At 33.8% G+C, this 27,066-nt stretch overlaps 1 long non-coding RNA gene across 1 annotated transcript in view; it reads left to right on the top strand.

Moving 5' to 3' along the window:
• LOC139356059 (uncharacterized) overlaps positions 1-26,470 on the top strand; it is a 41,920-nt gene extending 15,450 nt beyond the window's left edge. Inside the window, exons 2-3 of the long non-coding RNA XR_011607433.1 lie at positions 24,609-24,780; positions 26,173-26,470. This is a non-coding gene — a long non-coding RNA (uncharacterized lncRNA). The remainder of the gene's footprint in view (positions 1-24,608; positions 24,781-26,172) is intronic.
• The last annotated feature ends 596 nt before the right edge of the window (positions 26,471-27,066 follow it).

A 27,066-nucleotide genomic window follows, 5' to 3' on the forward strand; every position in this document is an offset into this window, starting at 1 on the left:
TTATCTGGGCCACCTGAATTTTCATTGCCCGAGTCTTATCGCTGGCTTTAAAGAAAAAGTGATCAATTCTTTCTGCAGTTTATCATCTTCCCCATTATGAGTTAATGACAAATGAGCCCCTGTGCTTAGGAATGTTATCTCAAATTTTGAACTATAACCTTTTACAAGCAACCATAGTCAAATACTGCAAATGTCACCAAACAAGGCAGATAGTCTAATGGTAGAGATTAATGTCATTTCCTTATGTCTGGAAATCATTAAATGACCCTAAAACTCCAAAGGAAAAAAACTTTATTGGATACTGTTAACAATTGGCATAGCAGTAAAACTCCAAGGGGGGTCTTAATTAAGGATACATGCAACTCTTATATCTCTGGAAAAGTTTTGCAGCCAGAAACTTCAAGTGAAGGATTCTTAGGAATACTAAGTATCAGGCAATCATTCAGTTGATCTTAAAATCAAGTGGACAATGACACGGGGTAGATAGCATTCACCCAATACCCACAAACAAGATCCAGATGACCAAACACAATGATTTGTAATGCTTATCTTCTAGATTTGTAAGTTTATCTTTCTTCTGTGTTGGCTTCTGGTTTTAGCATGTTAATAGACACTTGTTATTTTTTTAACTATGATAGCTATAAAGATCCTATCCTTAATTTGCTTTGTCATACCTTGGTTTAAATTGCACACTTGATTTCAATTTGCTCATGATTTTGCTAAAATATGCAACCAAATCCACTATTGGTTTTGTACTCATATTATTTTGCTAACAATCGAGTTTAAAACTCTTTAACATCACATACATAGAAATGAAGAATACAATTTCGGCATGAACAGCACTACGGTACCTTTTGTAAGAGCTAGTTTTTGAAAGCAAAGTCACACAGAAGTAGAGCCGGAGAACAGATTCAAATGCTCTTTCAATTTTACAGACAGTACAAGGAAGGCTCACTACCTAGGCTCAATTCCTAGCTCCTTTGATTTAGATATAACCAATGAGATCTCTTCTCCAAATTTTATCACTTGACACTGGAACACAAATTCGATGAGTGGTTGCAAAATATTGTAATACTGTTCAAGAATTGCATAGGGTCCTTTTCATCTAAAAATTACCAGTTGGTCAGTAGTGCATATACTTACTTTGCGACACAAAAAGCTATTAGCTACTAATAACAGGTTAGGTAGGGATGGATATCTGTAATCAGGAAGATTCCTGATACAAGCTAGGATATAGTTTGGCCCTTCATATTCCTGTCCACAGAAAAATGAGATCCAAAAGTAATTTAATTAAAGAATTATAAAAAATGGGCCATACAACTTATTTGCGATAACTTTAATGCCACAAGGGAAATTTTGCTCTGCTTTCCTTTGCCCCAGAGTCTCTTCATTTTATGCTCCACAAGAAGCCTACAGAATTAGGATAATATATCAAGAAATGGTAAGAGTACTAACAATGTTACTAATACAATACTATTTCTTACTTGAGAGGTTCATGCATTTGTAAGGTTGGCAATTTAAAATTTTCTTTCAATATAATATTAGCCACTTGGTATGCCACGTATGTTGCCTTAGGAAAAAGTTTGTATTTATACCACTATATACCTCTCTGATATCATTAGTATTACTACAAATAAACACAAAACTAGAAATAAAACATAAAAATTAGTAATTTGGTCAAATCTATACCTCATATTTTGTATAGGAATTTAGTATTGAGAAAAAAATCTGTTCTTAACTAATTTACTTGTGACATCTGTCTTAGAAGTAGATTAGAGACTCTGATCATACTCTTTCTTTTAGTATTTTTTTCTGTTTCATTGCTAGGAAGCGTGATCTCAGATGCTACTGCATCATTTCTGCCCCATCCAAAGATCAACAACTAAGTACTCAACAGAAAGAGCAAGAGAATTTGGTTCTTAAAGAGATCAGAAAGGCTATGATCAGATATTTTACTCACTAGCATGGAATATCAAAGGTTATCGAGGGAGTCCTATTCCAAGGCATCACTGGATTTATTTTAAGGATGAATAAAATGTTCTAAAATTAGATTTTATTAGTAGCCACACAACCTTATGAGTATATCAACATATCACTAAACTGAATCCTTCAAATGGGAGAATTTTGTTACATGGTTTATAGCTCTACAAAGCTGTTAAACAATTTTTAAAAGTAACAGTAAAGGGACCAGGAATACTTTTCTGTGCCTCTGTTAAGCAATACTGTATCAGGCATATTTTCATATTATGTCAATATTTTCAATAATATGAGACCAAACAAAAACATTTAGATATTTCCTCTAAGGAATATTGTTCCTGGAATATAAGACTGTGCACAAACTAAAACTCTAGTGTAAATCTCTTTAAAAATTGTATAATAAAATTAGTCTTGTTTCTTATAATTTGAACTTTTATTTCAGATTCATGGGGTACATGTGCAGATTTGTTACATGGGCATACTGCATGATGCTGAGATTTGGGGTATGGTTGATTCCATCACCCAGGTAGTGAACATGATACCCAATATTCAGTTTTTCAAACCTTGCCTCCCTTTCCTCCCTCCCACTTCCAGTAGTTTATAGTGTTTATTGTTCCCATGTTTATGTCAGTGAGTACCCAATGCTTAGTTCCCATTTATAAGTGAGAATATGTGGTGTTTAGCTTTCCATTCCTATGTAATTCACTTAGGATAATGGCCTGGAGCTACATCCATGATGCTGCAAAGGACATGATTTCCTTCATTTATGACTGCGTAATAGTCCACGATGCAGGTGCACTACATTTTCTTTATCCCGTCTACCATTGTTGCACACCTAGGTTGATTCTGGGTCTTTGCTATTGTGAATAGTGCTGCGATGAACATATGAAAAATGAATGTGTCTTTTTGATAGAATGATTTACATTTTTTAATTTACTTTAAGTTCTGGGATACATGTGCTGAGTATGCAGATTTGTAACAGTATACATGTGCCTTGGTGGTTTGCTGCATCTATCAACCAGTCATCTAGGTTTTAAGCCCTACACACATTAGGTATTTGTCCTAATGCTCTCCATCCCCTTTCCCCCGACCCCACAACAGACCCTGTTTTGTAATGTTCCCCTCCCTGTGTCCATGTGTTCTCATTGTTCAACGCCCACTTATGAGTGAGAACATGCGGTATTTGGTTTTCTGTTCCTGTGTTAGTTTGCTAAGGATTCTGGTTTCCAGCTTCATCCATGCCCCTGCAAAGGACATGAACTCATTCTTTTTTATGACTGCATAGTATTCCATCTTGTATATGTACCACATTTTCATTATCCAGTCTATCATTGATGGGTATTTGGGTTGTTCTAAGTCTTTGCTATTGTAAATAGTGCTGCAATAAACATACATGCGCATGTGTCTTTATAGTAGAATGATTTATAATCCTTTGGGTATATACCCAGTAATGGGATTGCTGGGTCAAATGGTATTTCTGGTTCTAGATCCTTGAGGAATCACCACAGTGTCTTCCACAATGATTGAACTAATTTACACTCCCACTAACAGTGTAAAAGCACTCCTATTTCTCCACATCCTCACCAGAATCTGCTGTTTCCAGACTTTAATTATTGCCATTCTAACTGGCGTAAGATGGTATCTCATTGTGGTTTTGATTTGCATTTCTCTAATGATCAGTAATGCTGAGCTTTTTTTCATAGGTTTGTTGGCTACATAAATGTCTTCTTTTGAGAAGTGTCTGTTCATATCCTTCACCCACTTTTTGATAGTGTTGTTTTTTTCTTGTAAATTTGTTCAATTTCCTTGTAGATTCTGGATATTAGACGTTTGTCAGATGCATAGATTGCAAAATTTTTCTCCCATTCTGTAGGTTGCCTGTTCACTCTGATGACAGTTTCTTTTGCTGAGCAGAAGCTCTTTAGTTTAGTTGATTCCATTTGTCAATTTTGGCTTTTGTTGAAATTGGTTTTGGTGTTTTAGTCATGAAGTATTTGCTCATGCCTATGTCCTGAATGGTATTGCCTAGGATTTTTTCTAGGGCTTTTTCTAGGGCTTTTATGGTTTTGGGTTTTACATTTGATTCTTTAATCCAACTTAAGTTAATTTTCGTGTAAAGTGTAAGGAAGGGGTCTAGTTTCAGTTTTCTGCATATAGCTAGACAGTTTTCCCAACACCATTTATTAAATAGGGAAGCCTTTCCCCATTGCTTGTTTTTGTCAGGTTTGTTGAGGATCGGATGGTTGTAGATATGTGGTGTTATTTCTGAGGGCTCTGTTCTGTTCCATTGCTCTATATATCTGTTTTGGTAACAGTAACATCCTGTTTTGGTTACTGTAGATTTGTAGTATAGTTTGAAGTCAGGTAGCGTGATGCCTCCAGCTTTGTTCTTTTGCTTAGGAATGTCTTGGCTATATGGGCTCTTTTTTGGTTCCATATGAAATTTAAAGTAGTTTCTTTTACTAGTTCTGTGAAGAAAGTCAATGGTAGCTTGATGGGAATAGCATTGAATCTATAAATTACTCTGGGCAGTATGGCCATTTTCATGATATTGATTCTTCCTATGCATGACCATGGAATGTTTTTTCATCTGTTTGTGTCCTTTTATTTCCTTGAGCAGTGGTTTGTAGTTCTCCTTGAAGAGGTCCTTCACATCATTTTATAAGTTGTATTCCTAAGTATTTTATTCCCTTTGTAGCAATTGTGAAGGGGCGTTCACTCTTGATTTGTCACTCTGCTTGTCTATTATTGGTGTAGAGGAATGCTTGTGATTTTTGCACATTGATTTTGAATTCTGAGACTTTGCTGAAATTTTTTATCAGCTTAAGGAGTTTAGGGGCTGAGATGATGGGGTTTTGTAAATATACAATCATGTCATCTGCAAACAGAGAATTTGACTTCCCCTCTTCCTATTTGATTACTCTTTATTTCTTTTTCTTGCATGATTACTCTTACCAGAACTTCCCATACTATGTTGAATAGAAGTGGTGAGAGAGGGCAACCTTGTCTTGTTCTGATTTTCAAAGGGAATGCTTCCAGCTTTTGCCCATTCCATATATTGGCTATGGGTTTGTTGTAAATAGTTCTTATTGTTTTGAGATACGATCCATCAATTCCTAGTTTATTGAGAGATTATAGCATGAATCAGTGTTGAATTTTATCAAAGGCCTTTTCTCCATCTATTGAGATAATCATGTGGTTTTTGTCATTGGTTCTGTTTATGTGGTAGATTATGTTTATTGATTTGTGTATGTTGAAGCAGCCTTGCATTTCAGGGATTTATATTCTTAAAAATATTCTTAATATCTTGTTCACTGATGCTCTTTTTTCAAGACTCTTATCTCACTATCCTTATTAATAAAAAGTTATTTTGTTATTTATCCTGCCCACTCACAATCAGGTTCCTACCTTACAAGACATGCCTTAGTTCTACCTCCATTAATCTCTAAGACCCTCTATTCCTCTGTATTTTCCTCATTTTCCTCTTTGTTTGATACTACAAGACACAATCAATCTAGCATTCTGCTTTAATTCATTATGTCTAATCAACTTGATTTTTCTTGACTGACAGAGTTTTAAGGTGCTCATTTAGAGGGAGATATATTGAGGATTACTGCAGGTAAGTAAAAAATAGGAATTAATTGTGTGACTTGATCTCCCAATATTAGTTTGCGCCCTTATCATACATTTTTTTTTCAAATTATGCTTACTTTTCATCTGATAATAAAATTAAGTAAATAAATACTCTGTAAAATTTATTCGCTGGTATTAACTTTTAGAAATAATTAGCTAGAATATTTATAATGTGTAGAGTATAGAACAATAATTCACATATGTATTATTCCATTTCTTTTTAAAAAACATTTTACTCACTTGTGTACTGATTTTGGACTTTTACATATAGAGTCACAATTTATGGCTTATTTTGCCTACATGAGTATTTTAATACAGTGTATACCCATATAATTGCTAAGCATATGTCAATAGAATTTTTTGTGTATTTAAATTGTGGACCTGAAATCATTAAAATACTTAGCAATTTAATTTTTTACAACTAAACTGTGGGCTCACAACATTTTTAGACACCTAGAACTCTAGAATTATAGTAGGTCTTATCAGTTTGTTCCTTTTTATAGTTTGTCTTTGATTTTCAAACTGAATTTGAACTTAAATTATATCACGAAACCCCAACTATATCAGAATTATCTAGAAATGTAAAAGGTAATGAGGGATTTCTTAATTTATTTCTCTAAATCATAAAGACTAATATTTCATCATTAAACAAAATATTCCTTTTACTTTAAGGAGCTATGTTCATTCATAATGTATTCTGAAAATAAGTATGTGATTCCAGTAATGAAATATCTGCAAATTGTCAATTTGTACATACTATCCACTTATATTACCAGATATTAAAGTGAAAATGTTAGATTTTCTTAGATTTGAACATTAATAACTCATTGATTCAATTTAATTTTATTTATTTGAATAAGATCATGCTAGTACTGGTGTTGGAGGTAAATTAGCTAGACTTGAAGACAATATTAAACTAACCCATGTAGAATTTGCAGGGGTGAAAGAAACAAAGGAGCAAGAGTTGACTTCCCCTCTCTTCTCATTAAACCTAAAATAAGGGACTGTCTAATGGTGGCTGTCCAAGGGGAGCAAAAGCTTACATGAGCCAGCTAGGAGTACAAAGAGTCAAAGGGAAGGGACTTAGTTTTCAAAATGTGATCCTTGGACCAGCGGTATTATCTGGAAACTATGTGGGAACTTGTTAGAAATGAACAGTCTTAGACCCAAACTAGACATTATGAATCAGAATCTGTAGGTGATTCAAATATATGCTTATATTTATAAAGAACCATGTTAGATAACACTGAAGGTCAAGCTGGGTAATAATGAGGACAAAAAGAAATAATGATCTGTACCAAATTTAAAGCTTGAACATGAGAATAGGCTGCTTTACAATGCTTTACCATAAGTCCTATGAATGAGCCATGAGCCCTGGCTCTGAGAGAAGAACTGTCCTATAAGTATAGGTGTTCTAATTAGGAGAATGTGAAGCAAAAACCAGAAGAGTATCTCAATTGGCATCATGTAACACATAAGCCATGAACTATAATTAGAGAAGGTAGCAGGAGTGGATGATATTTGATGATTTTCTAAATATATGATAATTTATATTTGCGTAAAGATTTGCTATTAAAACAGCAAGGCCAAAATCCTCCTTATTTAATTTTCTCATGTACTCTTGAGAAAAGCTGTTTGATTCAATACCTCTCACATCAACGATTCAAATGAATCCTTTGTAATAGCATCATTGTCCTATTTATAGTCAGAGCAGCCTATGTAACTGGCCAAGGTGAGTAGGTGGGCTGCAGGACGTGGCCAATGTAGTGATAACTTTGCTTTTTTTGGAGGGTGAATCCTTTGCAACTCTATAGCTTGCCCTTAAGACATAGGCTCATTTTCTTGCTCGTGAAATTGCTTCTCTTTATTTACATACTAATGAAGCATCAAAACTGCATCTGGATCCTTTAGTGTCTGCATTTGAGTAATGGTATTATAAGTATAGGTGTATTTTTTTCTCTCTGTACTCTGTGGTGTATCACCTCGAGATTGCCCATGTTTGTTTGAAATTGTCCCTAATTCTCTCAAGTCACAGAATATAGAAACTATATATAAGCTATACATGTGAATGTTAATAATAATTTTAAGAGTAAAGCCATTGTCTTGGCTTCAAAATTCATTACTTCACTTAAACATTGCAGCAAAACTACAACATAAGCATTAACTTGAACTTAAAATGAGAACACTCATGCTCAAACAGGTTAATTTGCCAATAGCTACTAAATAGCACAGTCAGAATTTAAAACAAGCTTGCCAAATGCTAAAAACTCACTCTCACTTCATTGAGGAACTGATTCACTTTCCATGACACAATGGAACAGTTTATAAAATGAATACCTTATACCTTGTTCAATTTATCCTTTAGTGTTTGTTTTCACGTAATCACTTCTACTCTGTATCTACTTTCCCATATCATCTAATTTTCTCCACTTTATTAATGTTTGAATTCTAAAAACAGCTTTCTCAGAGGGCAGAATCTTAGGAAAAAAGTATAATTCAGGCAGGTGAGTAGATTAGGAGGAACTAACTTCTTTTTAAGTTCTTGGGGTTTGGATAGAGATTTGTGGGCTTTGGGTAGCAGGTTTCATTTTTTTTAATGTGCTCTAATAAAAGTTCCTGAAGAATTAGGAATGCTAATGACTTATGCTTTTTAACAGAAGGCGTCACAATGCCCTCTCACTAATCTTGGTCTAATCATGGTGTGCGGGTGGGAAGTCTGTTTGCTTTTCAGTACTTCTTCTCCCCCTTCCCCTTCCCCTTCCCCTCCTTCCTCTTCCCCTTCCCCTTCTCCTCCTCCTTGTTTTTTGTTTTTTGTTTGTTTGTTTGTTTGTTTGTTTTTTTGAGATGGAGTCTCACTCTACGGCTCAGGCTAGAGTGCAGTGGTACAATCTCGGCTCACTGCAACCTTCACTTCTTGGGTTCAAGTGATTCTCCTGCCTTAGCCTCCAGAGTAGCTGGGACTACAGATGCATGCCACCATGGCAAGATACTTTTGTATTTTTAGTAGACATTGGGTTTCTCCATGTTGGCCAGAATTGTCTCCTGGCCTCAAGTGATCCGCCCGCCTTGGCCTCTCAAAGCGCTGGGATTACAGGCATGAGCCACCATGTCCAGCCCAGCATAATTTCGTCTATGGATACATAAATACACTATTCTAGTTACTCCTCTGGTTTGAAATTATGAGCCTACCTTGCACCTACCTCCTCTCTTTCGATTTTATAACTCTTCCCATTCCAAAACAATTTTTTATCTCCCTGATTGTATGAATAAAGTAAGACAACAGCAGCTCAGGATTGAGGCACACTGCTTCAGGGACTCATAGCAGAAAGGTATGTATGGAAAGCAAATTAACATTTCTTTCCTATTATTTTTAGTTTTAATATATATTATTAAGTTAGGATTTCAAATGATTACAAGAGTTTGGTTGAGATTTTGTCTTTATCAAAAGAAGTAACTGGCTTAAGAGTGGGAAATCCTCACCTACTACATAGCAAGTTTCTGAGGAACTAGAAGGGGTTTCTCAAGAGTCCTAGGATGGTAGAGAAGGTGTTAGCTGGGCATGGTGGCTTGTGCCTGTAGTCCTGGCTACTTGAGAGGTTGAGGTGGGAGGATTGAGCATAGGAGTTCGAGGTTACAGGAGCATTAGTAGATTTTAAAAATATTCTCATACATTCTCTTACTATTGGACCATGTAAATAATCCAATTGACTCTACCCATTATTATTGCATTTTGTTTTCCTCAGATAACTTAGTATTTGCTTGACAATATCAACTTGCAAATGAATAGGTATAAACAAGTCATCTTAGTTTCTTCCCCACCAACCCAGTGGAGTAAAATAATATCCTAAATGATTTATACGCTCACAGAAATACTTTCAGGTAGGAAGAAAACACAGCTTTTGAAAAATATAACATATTCTTTCTATGCCTTAGATGGAGCCCAAATCTATAAGGTGCTTTTATTTTCAATTTGTACTTAAGAGATAAGTTTTTGAGATTTAAAAAATGGATAACATAACGTACTGCTGGTTGGTAAAACTATAAATATATATTTTGAATATTTTTATTTTGTTTAAGTTGAGATCTAGATGTTTTATACTACATCATTTTTCAGTTATTTATGCTCAGACTTCTACAGGAGAAAGGCAGTCACTGACTATATATGACAACCTCTGAGAATAAAGCTACAAACAGACACTTTGAGAGACTTAGTAACCTAAACTCTGACAAGTAGGTAAATTCATGGTCTAGGTATGTATGAAGAAGGCTATGCTGTATTTAAATAAAGGATAAACTTTTCTGTAGAGATGGCAAAATACATTAGATATAATTATATCTAAAAGTAATTTTTCAGTGTAATAGTGAACACAGAGTTCTCCTTAGGTCTGCCCTATCCCTAGATAACTTGTGCTTAAAGCTCTGAGGAAGGGAAACAACCATCCAAAGATGACATTTTTTAAATATCAAAAGGGAAAATTAGGGAATTATTCTACCAATAATAATAAAAAAAATCTACCAGGACTATAATGATTTCACACGGAAATTCTACCAATTTTTAAAAGATTAACTCATTTCAATGACCAATAAATTATTCTATAGAATATAAAAATAATACTTCCCATTCTCATAAGTATAACATTACATTTAACTCTGATAAAACAGTACAAAAATCTATAACCATTACCATTCATGTACATCAATTTAAGATATTAAATAAAATATTAGGAGACAGAATTCAATAGCATATCAAGAATAGACTATATCCTGACCAAGTAGTATTTATTAGAATTCAATGTTGGCTTGATATTAGGATCTCAATGAATATCATATATGATATTAATAGAATTAAAGTAAACTTTAATACAGTTACCTCTGTAAGTACTGAATTCAATACCTACTTCTCACAAAAACATTCAACTATTATTATAATTTATTCATATTACTAAATAGGAATTAAGAGATGATACATATTATAATAATTAAAATACTTGCTTTAGGACTAAGATATATATACACACACACGCACACACAATATAAAATTTATATGTGTGTGTATTCACATTCACACACACACATGCACACTCATATACCTTAATCTTAATTATTGGGGAAATACACTAGAGGCTTGAGATATTTCCCCTAATGTCAGGAACAAGGCAAAAATGTTCACACTCTGTTATTATTTAAAATTTTAATAGAGGTATGAACCAATATAATTAGATAAGATAAATTAGAAGCATAATAGCTAAAGAGTTAACACCATCTGTATTTACAGTTAATGTGATAATATGCTTGGAAAACTCTAGAAAAGCAACAACAAAATGATAAAACTAGATTTAACAATAAAAGAATAAAGTAAGTGATCAGGTAATGAAACAACAAAATTATCAGCCCTCATTTACACATATAATAACAATTGGCAATAGCAAAAAACAAGATTACCTGTTTTGGAGTTAATAAGAACTTCTCAAAATTTAAAGATGGAAACAACTTTAAAGACTTTGGATAACAAATAGACATTCTCTGTTCTTAGGAAACATCAACATTATAAACAAAGTTTTTTTAAGTTTGTTTATGAATGTAATGTAATCCCAATTAATACATACATGCATTTTTATAAAGTTAGACAAATTAATTTAAAAGTTTATATAGAAAATCAGACATACACAGATAGTCTAGAAAACAGAAAAATCCAAACTACACAGAAAGATTAGCCATACCAGACATTAAAGTATATCATAAAACCTCTGCAATTAAAACATTGTTGTACTGGTCCATGAACAGACAAAACAGTGGAATGAAACAGAAAGCCATCACTTAGAGCCACTGTACATATGGGAATTGAATACAGTCATGCACCACATAAAAACATTTTGATCAATGATGAACTGTATATATATATGATGGTTGTCCCATAAGTTTATAATAGAGTTGAGAGAAATTCCTCTTGCCTAGTGATGTTATAGCAAATGGTTGCATTGTAACACATTACTCAAGTGTTTGTAGTTATGCAGGTGCCAACAAACCTTTTGTGCTGCCACTCCTATAAAAGTACAACACATTCAATTATGTATCTAATATATAGTACTTGATAATGATATTAAACAACTGTGTTACTAGTTCATGTATTTACTATACAATACTATTATTTCTTACGGTTATCTTAGACTGTACACATTCTAGTTATTAAAAAAAAATAAGTGAACTATAAAACAGCCTTGAGCAAGTCTTTCCAGAAGAAGGCTTTGTTATTCTAAGATGACAGCTCCATGTATGTTATTGGCCCTTCACAGGGGGACAAGATGTGAAGGTGGAAGACAGTGACGTTGATGATCCTGACCTGTGTATATGTAGGCTAATGTGTGTGTTTGAGGCTTAATTTCTAACAAAAAAAAAAGTTTGAAACATAAAAAATTTAAGAAATATAAAAATGCTCATAGAATAAAGATACAAAATATTTATGTACACTTGTATGTCTGTTTTAAGCTATGCTATTACAAAATAGTCAAGAAGTAACAATTAAAGTTTATAATACAAAAAAAGCTACAGATAGCAATGTTTAATTTGCTATTGATGAAAGAAATTTTTTAAATCTAGTGTAGCCTAAGTGTACAGTGTTTATGAAGTCTACAGTACTGCACAATAAGGTCCTAGGCCTTCACATTCACTCACCACTCATTCACTGACTCGCTTAGAACAACTTCCAATCCTGCAAGTTCCATTCATGGTAAATGCTTTATACAGATGTACTATTCTAATCTCATATATAATGCATTTTCTCTGTACTCTTTCAATGTTTACCTATGTTTAGATATAAAAATACTGTTGTATTTCAGTTGCCTACAGTATTTAGTACAGTAACACACTGTATAGGTTTGTAGCGTAGGAGCAATAGGCTATACATATAGTCTAGATGTGTAGTAGGCTATACCATCTAGATTTGTGTATGTACCCTCTGTGATGTTTGCATAATCATGCAATTGCCCAATGATGACACATTTTTTTCAGAATGTATTTGTCGTCAAGTGACACATGATTGTATATGATAAACAGAATATCTCAAGATATGATGGCAAGAATAAACTGTGTAAGATGGTGCTTGAGCAACTGAACCTTTCAGTAAAATATAAACTGAGCTTCTCTCCTCAAAACATACACAAAAATAAATTCCTACTGTTAACTAAATCAAATACACAAAATCATCAAGCTCTAGGAGGAAAAGAAGTGAATTTATTTGTAATCTCAATGTTCTGTAAAGCCTTATTTATTGTAACCCCCAAATCACAAGCATACAATTGATAAATTTGACCACATATAGAGACACAAATTTTGCATAACAAAAAATTAAGCTACAAAGCAAAAAAATACCTGTCAAAGTGAAAGAAAATGTTTGCAACATATAGTTAAGATTATGGGCTAACATTAGTGTGTGTGTATCTGCATTTACACATATATCTTATAATTTGAAGGATGAAGTACAAAGGAACAAAAACTGAATAGGAAAAACACATAAGATAATTCTCAACAAGGGTATGAAAATACCCCAATCTTACTTTTAAAACTCCAATTTATTCATAATTAGAGAAATACAGATTAAAATCATACATATACACAATTTCTCCCCTAATCAGACTGCAAGAATGTGACAACACATTCTACTGGTGAGGCTGTAGGGAAGTAGGTATTTTCCAAATTATCTGGTAGAAAACAGGCACCATACCTCTGGAGAGGAATTTGATAATACCTAAAAATATCTACGTATGTATATAACCTTTTAGCTTAGTAATCTTACTTCTAGGAAAGTACCCCCCTGAGAACACATTTTTAACAATACAAAGATACTTATGCACATAGATATTTATTGCAGTATTGTTTGATCCACAACGATGAAAACCACCTAGGCACTCATACATAAAATAGGTGACTGAACTATGCTAGATCTACACAGTGGGTTACTTTACAGCTATAAAAAAGAATGATAGAGCAGATGCAGTGGCTCACACCTGTAATCTCATCACTGTGGGAGGTCTAGGTGGTAGATTACCTGAGGTTAGGAGTTAAAGACCAGCCTGGCCAACATGGCAAAGCTCTGTCTCTACTAAAAATACAAAAAGTAGCCAGGTGTGGTGGTGGGCGCCCGTAGTCCCAGTTACTTGGGGAGGCTGAGGCAGGAGAATCACTTGAACCCCCTGGAGGTGTAGGTTGTAGTGAGCCAAGATCGTGCCACTGCACTCCAGCCTGGGTAACAGAGTAAGACTCTCTCAAAAAAACTAAATAATGATGAAACTATGTCTGAACTGAGGTGGAATAAACTTCATGGCATATTAAGTTTAAATTAAAAGGAAAGTGCAAAATGGTCAATGTTAGGCTGGAAACAAATAAATACACGAAAATACCCTTGTGACTACTCATTTGTGCAAGAGAAATACAGGAATAATCCAAAAACTAATGAGATGAATTACTAGTAGAAATTACTTGGGAATGGGGTACAAAATCGGGGACATGGGAACGACGTAGTAGGAATAATGAGGGAATGATGTAAACTTCTTTGTCTAGCTTTAACACTTAGAACTATATAATGTTTCACATATTCAAAATATACATAAGTAATTTATATCAACCAGAATGCAAGGTAAATAGAATGCAAAATATAAAAACTGATCCTAACAATGTTACAAGCAAACTAACATAACCACAGTAAGCAAGGTAAGGAAGAAATGAACTTAGTAAACTTTATAAGAAAAGATTTGATGTTTTAAGGCTAAAGATAAAAATAACGATATGCAAATATTAAACCATAATCAGTAATACATTTACATTTTATGTGGTTTATAAAATTGACATTCTGAAACTTCTCAATGTGTATATAAATTTGTAAGTAAATATACTGTGGTTAATGAAACTTGCATTTCTCACTGTAGGCAAAAATAAATACAAATAAAAAATCACAAATAAGGAAAGGAAGAAGGCTAGAATCATCTTCTTGTAGGATTGGAATACAAGTTATCAGTAAGAACTCACGGATGGATATAGAAATGTGTATATGGAAGTATATTCGTTCTCTATTGCTATATGACAGCTTATGATAAACCTAAAGGTTTAAAACAATACACATTTATTATCTCAATTTCTGTGAGTCAGCAGTCCAGCGACGACTAGGCTGGGTCTTTGCTTCATGATCTTACCTGATTGGCTGGAAGCATTCTCATCTGGTGGCTTGACTAGAGAATAATCTGCTTCTTATTTCATTAGATGGTTGTCAGAATTTACTACTTTGTCATTGTAGAACTGAGAGCTTTAGTTTTCTACTGGCTGTTGACAGTAGTTGTTTTTAACTCCTAGAGCCCGCCTGGAGTTTCCTGTCGTGTACTTTTCATTGGCAGTTCAAAACATGACAGCTTGCTTCTTCAAGGCAGGTAGAAGGGAACATCTGCTAGTAAGATAGAGGCTTATATAACATCACATAATCACTGGAGTAACTGACTTCCCATCAACTTTACCATATTGTGTCAATTAGAAGTAAGTCACAAGTCTATCTACATTCAGGAGGAGCTAGTTACACAAAGGCATGAATGCGAAGAGGTAGGGGTTGGAAGTGGTGCATCTAGAATTCGCCTATTGTCTGCAAATGTAAGTACACATGCATATATTTACTAGGCCTGTCCACTGAAAAGGGATAAAAGTAAAATTCGTATAAAAATTGATAACTTTTCAATTATAGCCAAAAGATTTACTTTTCTCTAAAAACAAAAAGTTAAGATGGTCTCTGTCTTCAATGAGATATAACTTCTTTTGGTGGGCTGTTTCCCTTTACCCCTCCACAGTAAATAAAATTTATAAAGCACTGATCTGGCTTAGTTTGATATATCATATATTAAAATTAATGACTTTTTATTCATGTATGAAAATCATTTTACAAAACATGAAATTTAAATGCTTTAACTTATGTGGTTAATATATTTCTTTAATTTTGTAGCTGAAGAAAACTAAATTTTTTGGAAAATGCTCTTCTCGTATGGAACTGCACTTAAATGCAAATTTTTATGAATCGTGGGAGACATAATTACTTTAGACATGTAGAAACTATAAAAGTAACTCAATAAAATGGTGTAGCATAAAGCAGGAATAGTCCTTCAAGCATTACGAAAAACAAGGGTGGTGGAGGTCAAGAGTTCAAAAAAAGTAGTTATATTAGAATCTGAAAGAAGTTAGGTGCAAGAGAAGGAAAAAAATGCAGGCAAACCACATAATTCTCATATTAATTAGGGACAATGTCAAGGAAACAGTTGATGAATGCTAGTATGACATGCTAACTAGCAAAGGTTTTAGAAGATCTTTTAGCAACATAATGTCTTGCGTGCATGTAATTTATTTTTGACTTCTAAAATTTCAACAAGGTGGCATATTTTTTATTCATCTAAAATTGTCTTAGTAATATGAACTAAATATATGGATCAATTTTTAAGGGAATGCTTATGTCTGGCTGTGTACACTAGCCATAGCATAACAAATTAAAAAATAATAACAAAGATGACCATTTAGTAGCAAAACTGCAAGAAGCAAATAAAGGACAAATCAACATAAAATGTTCAAATTGACTATTAGAAAAATATAGAGTCAGCATGTGTGCTATTTCAAAATTTTAAAGAGCCTTATACTTATTATAAATTACAAACTACCAAAACATTTTTTCTGTAATATTTACAGAGGGTGTAACTTGTTAATGTGTATTACATTTATTTCCCAGCTAGAGTAAAACACAGTTTATACCTTTTTTAAAAAAAATCTGTATTTGTTAGGGTTCCATTGGTAAATATAATTATTCTGAGTTGCTATGGTCTGAAGGTTTGTGGCCACACAAAATTTATATGTTGAAATCTAATCTGTGTGCAGTAATATTAAAGGTTGGGCTTTGAGGAAGTGAATAGGTCCTGAGGGCAGAGCCCTCGTGAATGAGACTAGTGTCCTTATGAAGGAGGCCCACGGTAGGTTGCTTGACCCTTCTACCGTGTGAGGGCACAGCAAGAAGCCATCATCAGTGAACCACGAACTCTCACCCGACACCGAATCTGTTGGCACCTTGATCTTTGGCTTCCCAGGCTCCAGAATCATGAGGAATAAATTTCTACTGTTTATAAATTGCCAAGCCTAAGATATTTTTATAGCAGCCGGAACCAACTAAGATATAAGGGTAATGGAAAAAGAAAGTTATTGAAAGAATAAAGCCTATACCTGTGGGAAAAGCAAGTGTCAGTGTCAGAAGATAGAATTTGAAGATCAGACAAAAGTCAACTAACTTTTGTTCCCAAAGCCAGGAACGTTGAATTCCCAGAGTGGAAACATAAAGGAGAAGGGGTGAAGTCCATGGAAGACTGTTGCCTCTCCATTCATTGGTGGGCCTGGGGTCACTTTTCCTATCAAGGCTGACAGTTGGGAAAAAAAAAAGAGAGATGTGGCCCATGGGACAGTGAGAACAAGATAAAATTCATCATGGTCTGCATCTGACAATTACTGTCACTGATCATGATGACATTCTGAGAGTAAATCTGCTTCATCTTTCTAAATCTCAACAATTGTATTTTTAGTCAACTCAGAACATAAAGGAAAGGAGATTCTTTGGGACTGTGATTCCAGCTTAGGTAAGCTGGTACATTACAAAGCAGTATGTGACTGATATGCAAGAAAAAGGAATCCCATGGAAAATGTTCTTTATAAGTTCCTATGGTAACACATAAAACCTTTGGATTGCCATTTTATCTTCACTAATATTAGATATCATCAATGCAAATGACAAGTATTTTACTCTGAGATTTCCAGCTTTGCAATTAAAACCAACTTTTGCAATTGCAAAAAAATATATAATATACCTACCTCTTAATTATTTTTAGTATTTCATTAATATACTGTATAGATCTCACCACAAAATCATAGTTGAAAATTATATTCAGTAATTTACTTTCTGTATTAGAAATGTTACTAGCGATGATGACACATAGTAAAGAAGGAAAAGAAATGTAATTTGAAATATCAGCATATTTTTGTCTAGAGTTTTGCCTAGATTTTATCTATAAGCTAACTATACTGTGTGTACCAAGACAGAGCAATCAAGTGAAAATAAAAAAGAAAGTTTAAACAAGTGTCTTACATGACTGCTGCACAAGAAACTTTTATTTTTTCGTTGATATTACTATTTTTCTGAAATGACTAGAGTTTTAAAGTTCACATAGCTAAAATCTGGTTTTATATTTGCTTTCTTGTGGTTAGAAGTTCTATCAGCGTAGTATATCAGAAGATAAACCATAACTTCAAAGCAATGATATTGACCAAAACATGTGACAAATGTACCTCACCGAAGTTTGTTTGCACTAAATGAAAAATATTCAAAACTCATGTAAATGCACTATCAACCTTTTATACATTTTGTAGCACTTTGTATTTCAGGTTTATGAATATATGCTCTTCCATTTTATAAGAAATAAAATTGGAACTAAGAGCTGGTGTTTCAATTTTCAAGAGTAATACTGTAGGGTACAGGATTTGACAAGCTTCATGTAAATCAAGCTTTTCCCAATCTGATATGCTTACTCTTTCGGGAAGAAATAATCCTAAATATCTGTATTTATTAAGTCTTCTAATAAACTGTTCAATAAATAGATATTTCAAAAGTTTCAGTTAAAGGTTGATATCTACATCTTAGAAGTTACCACATTTTTTTTTTTTTTTTTTTTTTTTTTTTTTAGCACTGTGGGAAATGCATGGTTGCAGCCACGCAGCTATAATGTCATGGATTTAGGTCCCCATACTTACTCGCAAATGTTATGGGCTTATCGTGAATTTTACAGTAAGATTTCTTGATAAAAGTGAGCTATCAAAGAAACACTTTTGTCCTGATAACTCACTAAAGTGAGAGAAAAGGGCTTTTTATGTGATATATATTGACAAGGACAAAGCTGGAGATGGGACAAATCGGTGACATCTTGGAACTGCAAAGCAGAAGTAGGGATTGACTGACTTCACAGGCCTAAGAAAGCTGAATCCTGAGTTCATTATACAGTCCCCGAAAGGCCCTGGAATTGGTAGCATCCACGATCTCTGTAACTGTTGGATAAAAGAGGGTTGTCTTAAAGTCTCATTAAAGACCACGTGGAAGTCAGGGCAAAGTGAAAACTTATATAACCAATATTGAACTTTTCCACTGACATAGTTTGAATATATGTCCCTGACAAACCCTATGTTGAACTGTAATCCCAATGTTGGAGGTGAGGCCTGGTGGGAGGTGTCTGGGTTAGGCCAGCGGGTCTCTCATGGCCTGGTGCTGTCCTCATGATAGTGAGTGAGTTCTAATGAGGTAAAAATATCTTCTTCAAGGAGGTAATATTTGTGCTGAATCTTGAAAGGTGGTTGTGTTTACATGTAGATGAAGCAGAATGGGAATTTTCAAGATTTTAAGAAAAGAGATAAAAGAGTACATGAAAGGTACAAAATGCTTTGTTGGAGGAGCTACATAGAATGAGTGTTCATTCTTCCATTAAACCAAGAGATATGTTTGATCATCCATAAGCAAGAGAGTGCATATCAAGATTTATGATATGAAATTTCAAAAGACAATAAAGGCTGGGAATTTGGTCAAGAAACTTCTGGAGGACCTCGAATGACATATTAATGAGGTCAGCTTTTAACCAGTGGGGAGCCTACATCTTTGCTTCCAGTAAAACAGTATTGTCATGTGAAGGGGAAAGCATTTTAGTAAAAACTGTACTGGGATAATATCCTTCCTAAAGCAGTATTTTCATGCTTTATTTCCCCCTCACTTGACTTTTTCTCTTCTAGCATTTTTTTCAATACTCTGGGAGAACACAGCCTGTATTAAAAATGCTTTTACTGTTGAAATGAAATAAGTCACCTTTATAGTTCTTAAAGTGCTAATGTAGCAATTCATAGTCAGAAGATTATTTCTGCACCAGGGTTTTTGGCTGGAGAACATGTTTCATAATTGGTCTTGGCATAATGTAAGACATGTGAGTAACTGATAAATGATAAAGGCCTAGAAGGACTGTACCTAAACCAACTTTGCTCTTGAGTAGAGAAGCTGAGGGGAAGGGGAGCGGTATCTCCAACTCCAACCTGTGGCTATGGCACTTATAAGATTTCCCTCAATGTGAGCAGAACACATATCATGATCAGGGAATAATGTGTGTAATTAGATGGGTGACTTGAAAAAAAGTTCAAAGGAAAAAGCAAGTTTCTTTATTGTGTGTAAAACAGATATGCTAAAATATAAATCAAGCAATAATGTACTTGTTGAAGTGTTGTTGAAAAATAAAAGGGCAATATACAGTAACTAAAAATTACACTCTGATATCTCATGAAATGCATCTCATATAGATGACTTTGCACAAAAAGCAAATTTCACCCAGATTAAGGAATATGTATTTCATGCTATATTCTGTAAAGGAACAGCATTTTTTAGTGGTCAAGGATATATGAAAAGCAAAGGGTGAAATAGTAATAGTGATAAAATCATTTCTTTTGCTTGTCACCTCAGGCAGCAAGGGGTTCTATAATTTATGTAGTCCTGTAAGTAATATGAAAAAAGTACGTTTTGAAGTTATGAGAGTGACAGGTAATATCTGAAAGCTCTAGCTGAAAAGGATACAATATCGATTCTATATACAAATTAGAAAAATGACAGATTTTTGTTTTCTGGCGGGTGGTTGCTTAGAAATAATTTTGCAGGATTTAATAATGCTTTGGATAAGCACCAATGAATTTAGTGCCTCATCCAATTAGTCAAATGTCTCCTAAAGAAACCCACTGTCCAAAGAGTCCCATGAGAATGAATTAAATGATGACAGTGCCACAGAGACTCCCGCAATTCTGGTGAGCACAGATTTGTTTAAACCCTCTAAGACATTTGCGAATCTAGGTCAGCCTCTTGATGAGATGTAACTGCAAACTGAAACTCCACTAAACATCTGTTGGGACTGTCATCGGATGCCTATTATTTACATATTTTAAACTAATAAGATCAATGGCTGCAGTGAATAATAAAATCATAACATTTACCGAACATTAATTTTCTGTTTTCAGTTAATTATGAAAACATCAAATTTTACTGAACTAGACTGTTTCATAGAACAGCAAAAAACAATTGATTCTGAAATGGCACATTGCCTTTACTCACACAGGTTTTCAATAACTTTCAGATATTCTTGCTTTTTCTTTATGATGCAGTTCAATTATCATAATGAGTTTACTGCATAATATGGCTAAAAGATTGAAAATTGTTTAGTTATGAACTTTTCACATAGGATTAATATTTCTAATATCAGGAATGAAAAAATTAAGTCATTCTTAAGCATTTAGGAATCATAGATTCCTTAAAATCTGATAAAAGCAGTGGATCCTTTCCCATACCAACCTTTATCTACCCCCAAGGCTTCTCCTTTTAGCTCAGGAATGATGCAACTTGCTTGTCTGATGCCAAATGCAACTCATTGCATGATGAGTGTGGATTCTGGGCCAAGCTACATTAAATGAGTATCTTAGCTTAAACTCCAAGTTAGCCCTAACCTTAGACATGAAATTCTGGTCTTGTAATTCCTAAATTGGTGTTCTTCCTCATACTGGGCTACCTTCAATAATTCCAAAGCCAATTCCCTCAACTTTTAAATCTTTGCACAGCCATAGCTGCATATGATCATATTTACACTGTGATTGTGATGCCTTTGTCGGCTTTTGATTAAGCTTTTTTATCAGCATCTGTTCTTTGTGACAGTAGCCCTACGCTTTCTGGTGTCTCGCAGATAGTTTTTCTTTATTATTTTGATGCTTTTGGTTTTCTAGTCTGACCACAGTATTTCTATTTTTCTTAGATCTATATGAGTTTTGGGTTAGGTGTCAAATAATTCATAAGCTGATGGATATAGGTGAAAACTGTTTTCCATAATTTATATACAACATTACAAATGTATATATTTATAAGAATAAATGTTAAAAGGACCGTAAAGCATCGAAGGAACCAAACTGAGTGTTTGAGGGTCTTGTTTGGTATATTTTGCAAAGTTTCAGAATTTTTTGTTTTTAATATGAATTTTAAAAAATAATTTTAAGTACAGTTCGTTTAAATAACCTTTCTTCTAGACTGGGGGGCACGTTGTTTTAAATTTTTATTTTATTTTTAAATCAATAATTTAGTGTTTGTCCCTACAATTTTAAGTGCCATAAAAATTCTTCAATTAAAAAGAGAATTATAAATTGTTGAGTGTGCTCTGTACAGCAAGCTTAGAAGAATAAGGAAAAAATCTCATAATTCTTACTGGTTTGTTTTTTCTTCTTTCTCCCTTTAAAATAAGTCCTATATACTAGGGATAAATCATACACACACAGTTCTGAGTGACATAATATCTACTGAATCAATGTTGAATCTATAAAGCTGTATAGGTGAGGAATACAGAAACAAAATATTCAAATAGCCTGCATTATGCTAGTTTTATGCATGTCTAATGATTTTGAGCCATTATATTTGCACTAGATTTCATGGAATTTTAAAAATTTAGAATGGAGATGAAATAATCACTAATCATATATCCATACTCAAATGACAGTTTTAAGAAACTGCTGATGAGTCTTATTTAACATAAAATCCCTTTACTTCTAAAAAATAAAAGCAACAACTTCATTAAAAAAATTGAGGATTGTCTTCAGTTGAAAGTTGTTAAACAATATTATATAAGCATAAACTGAATGAATTAATTTTCTTGGAAATAGTAAATGGGTGATGAATTTGGCAACTGAATCCATTTCTACTGAAAATTTCAATTTGAATGGAATTAAGAGACGGAGAAAATACGGAACAGGTGGTTTCTGTCTGGATATTAGTTTTAAGTTTAGATATTTAACTAGATCTATTCCAAAGCTATATATGTATGCTGAGTCATGAATCTGCACATTGAAACGTGTCTTCAAGGTAACAAACAAGAAATAAGTCACCTCTCTTAGGTCAGGAAGCTAGAGTTGGTACCTGTTAGGTTGATAGTCACATGAAGAATATATCAAAACTACATAATGACCATTTGCTTTAGCTTCAGACTAACTTTTCATTTTGCAATAAAATTGAACAATACAATGTGATGGGTGGAAAGGGCCTGAAGAGCTTAAAAACAAAGTTATTATGTATATATAATATGCATTAGAAGTAATATCTCATTGAATACTTAAATTTAGAAGTTAGTTTTTATTGCTATCCTCATTTCACAGATGAGGAAACAGGTTTAGAGACCATAAATGATGCTCCCAGGTAACAGATGGAGCCAAATGTTGAAATACGTTTGGTTTGACAACAGAATATCTATTCTTATGCCTCTACTGCAGTTTTCTGACCCTTTCATTGTAGGAAACCACACTTGAAAAACCAAGGATTACAAAGTTGTTTCACAAAGGTAATTAGTGCCAGAACGGTTACTTGGTTCCAAATTCTCTGACCTCTTCCTGCCCCATCCACACCAGTCTGTCTTTAGATAAGAAAGTAAAAACTAATTAAAATTGTAAGATTTCTTTATAGATATTTTCATAGGTAGAAGGCATAATGTTATATGAATCACTGGTGGTCCAGAGTTTACTTTGGGTAATAAAGCGTGTAGGATGCCTGCTGTCTGATGATCAATTTCCCAGAGGGAAATGTTTATAAAATGTAATTATTACAAAGACTCAGGAGCTGTGCCAATACTCTCCTGCAACACACTTTCATTGTCTTCAAAACAGACTACTGATGCCTTGAAGAAAATCAAAGATCATTCTCAATGTTTACAGTCTCTCTCTGCCACTTTTCATGATGTATTCTCTATTTTTGTTTCTATTTCTTGCTTTTTATTAAAATCAGATGCAGTAAAATAAAAAGTAACAGGGAACACTTTGGTTTTCAATTTTGTTGTTAGTCAGCATATCATTGGATCCTAATAACAATCATGTGATAGAAAAAGTTTTATCTCCATATGCTGAGTGTAAAACAAAAGTTGTAAGTGCCAAAGTGATTGACCATACATTTCAGTTTCCCTTTGGATAGTTTTGGTTTGTGCCTATTGTTCTGAAGCAATGTTTAAGGTTGCTTTTTCCTTTTAAAAGTGTACTCATTTGGATGATACCCTACTTTGGTGGCATCATTGAAATAATTCACATTATCCTCCCCAGAGGTATCAAATTTAATACTTATTATATAAAAGAATTTCAGGAATCAAGAGGCAGAAACTGACATCCTGAACTACTTTTGAGATCCAGACAAGTCTCCAAACCTTTGTGCTATTTACTGCAAGTAACAGGACTTCAAATATTCTTTCAACCAAGTGAGAAATTTAATATTGCTCACATAACTAAGAGATTTAAAGGCAGGAATCTATACTAAGCACAAATAAAAATCAAACCAAAGCCTCAAATAGTATCTTTCTCTGTCCATTTCTCCCTTTCTCCTCTGTCTCTCGCCTCTGCTTTCTTCTGTATATAGACTTCTTTAGTATGCTGACAAACATCACAAGCAGCTACAGTTTATATATAACAATGAATAAGTTGTAATCGTTGGTACTGGCCTAACTTTTGGCACTGGTGGCATTGAGAGAGGAGAAGGTTTACTTCCCCAAATAAAAATGAGAAGGAAGAATGGATTATGTATCTTGACAAGCAAGCACAATAGTTGCTTACTATTCTGTGTCTTTGTTGAATTAAAAAATAAATTATATGAGATGGAAGTTGTGGTCTTAGATATGAATCATTTTCTTACAAATTACATGATTAAAATTTTACCATGGTAAATTCCATTTTGGAAGGGAAATGAAATATTAGTTATTTCTCAGATTTGTGAGTAGACTATTGCAGGTACACTTTCCCTGAGATATAATTTGTGCATAGTTCTCTGAATTGAATTGAACATAACATTATCCCTTGGCAATTGTTTAACATTCATTCTCTTGAGATGTGGTTAATAATCACTGTGCATTCCATCCTAGGTCATATGATTCACATCCAGGCCTGGCCAGAGCTGCCTATTTTGGATAAAAGTAACTGAGGATAAATGTATGATTATAAGCTCTGCAGGAACTGTCTTTATTTTAGCCATTTTTATGCCCCTTGGTTCATACCGAATTCTGCCAACTCCTCCATCATGCATCATCCCAACAGGTGAATAGTTAATACATGTTAAACTAAAAAGTAGCTTAGAGTCTAGTAGTTTATTTTGATTGAAAAAAAGATTAAAAAGATGCTACATTATTCTAGGGCCAGTGTTGTATTTTATAGAAACACTTAACAGTAGTAAGATTTTGTTGCTTTCTTGCTGCTAAAAAATTTAAAAAGCAGTTTAATCACCTTAGTGGTGACTTATAATATACAGCTAATTTATTTATTTATTTATTTATATAACATTGCTATAGTTTGAATGTATTCTCAAAAGTTCAGATCCTCAATGTGGCAGTGTTGGAAGGTGGGACTTAAAGAGATGTCTTTGGACCATAGGGGCACCGCCCCCATAGACCCTTCTTATGGAAGTGAATGTGTTATGATAGTGGGTTAGAAAAGGGTAAGTTTGGCATCCTCCTCTCCATTTATCATACCAATGTTATGCCTTCTGCCATGTTAAAACACAACAAGAAGACCCTTGCCAGATGCCGGCAACTTGATCTTGAATTTTCCAGTATTCATAATTGTTAGCCAATAAATTTTTATTCTTTTTAAATTACTTAGTGTGTGATATTCTGTCATAGCAGCATAAAAGGGACTAAGATAAAAAATGATACCAGAGAGTGGAATGTTGCTATAACAAATACCTGAACATAGATGTCTTTGGAATGAGGTAATAAGGAAAGTCCGGAAGAGTTTGAAAAAGCAGTGCCAGAGAAAGCCTGTATTGCGATAAATAAAGCATGAAGGGCAATTCTAGTAAGTGCTCAAAATAACTAGGATATCAGGTGGAAGAAATCTCTAATGAGCAAAATATTGAAGGAGCTACATGGCTACTTTTAATTGCATAGGGTAAAGATGTGAGAGGAGAGAGAAATGATTTAAAGACACACCTTATGATCAAAACAGATGCACAGTGAAAAGATTTGGAAAATTTACAACATGGCCATGTAAAAAGTGAAAAAGCATCTTTAGGGGAACAAATCAAAGGTTTGGCCAAGTCACTGTTTGCTAGAGATGAGTACCTATAGAAAGGAGCCAGGACTGTGTATTTTAAATTAGCCAGTCTGTAGTATTCTGTTATAGCAGCAAAAAATGGACTAAGACAAATACATATTTATTGAGTGTCACTATTTTGCCAAACTCCAGGTTATCTAGTTTCTTTTAGATTCTTGCTAGTTTAAGAGTAGAGCTAACCTTTTTTTTTTTTTTTTTTTAACACGTAACTGAGGAACACGTAGCAAGAAAATGTGGCAAATATTCTTAATCAGAAGTGAATATCTATTACAGTCTCATAAGGAGCTTTATCACAAAACTATTTAACCTTCCAAAATTTTATGTCTTAGAAAGTCTGGGTAAAATATGAGGAATATATAATTTTAACACATTTTTCAGATTCTGCTTGACCCTGATGAAGCCTGGATACTTTATTTGAAGACACTACAGCTTTAATGGGATCTAAAACATGTGCTCTATGGATTATGAGGCAACGAAATATCATGATGCACAGGCCAACACTGAGTTCAGCTGCATTCTCTGGTGTTTGGAGTGGTAGTGATATCTCATCAGAGATTCCAGTGGAGGTGGCCCAGAATTTGGTGGAAACCTGAAATTTGTCAGAATGTGCAGTCAAGGGAGAGTAGGAATTAATGCTACATTTTATCTTGCTATGATTAAATTCCTGCCATTTTTAGTTTGGATACAACATATTTCCTCAATGTTAGATTATAAAGACAACAAAACAATGATGAAAGATCAATAAAATATTATTTTGGCCAAGGACCTTTCAATAATCTGTCATTGGAATTAAAATATCTTCTTCTCCTTTCTTTTCCTACCCCTTTATTCAAAAGTGACAAAAAAACTGAGACTAGTTTAGGAAAAACTAGAATTTAATGAATCATGTAATTAGAAAACAGGGACATAAGAAAAATGTTTTTTTTCTGTCTAGGCCTCATTTCCACTATTTTATGGCAGAAAAACTTTCCCTCTGTGATATTATATGAGGTGGAAAATAGCTGCAGTCAGCTCTAGACTTACATTGAACACTATCAAAATGGTGTGAAATAAGAGATGAGTGAGAGGTAATGCCTCAGAAAAAAATGTGTCTGTGCTTGGAAATTTTGGAGTGGCAGGCGGAAGTAGCTTTGGAGGTACCCTTAAGACAAGGTGGATAGAGGTGCCAGGAGAATGAAAAATAATGACCTGTAAATATTCTCTGAATTCTAATTATTCAAACAAAGAAGAAGCTCTAAATGGAGGCTTCTTATCAGACATTAGACCTGATTA

This window comes from Macaca nemestrina, chromosome 9 (genome assembly GCF_043159975.1).
Source record: "Macaca nemestrina isolate mMacNem1 chromosome 9, mMacNem.hap1, whole genome shotgun sequence".
NCBI lineage: Eukaryota > Metazoa > Chordata > Mammalia > Primates > Cercopithecidae > Macaca > Macaca nemestrina.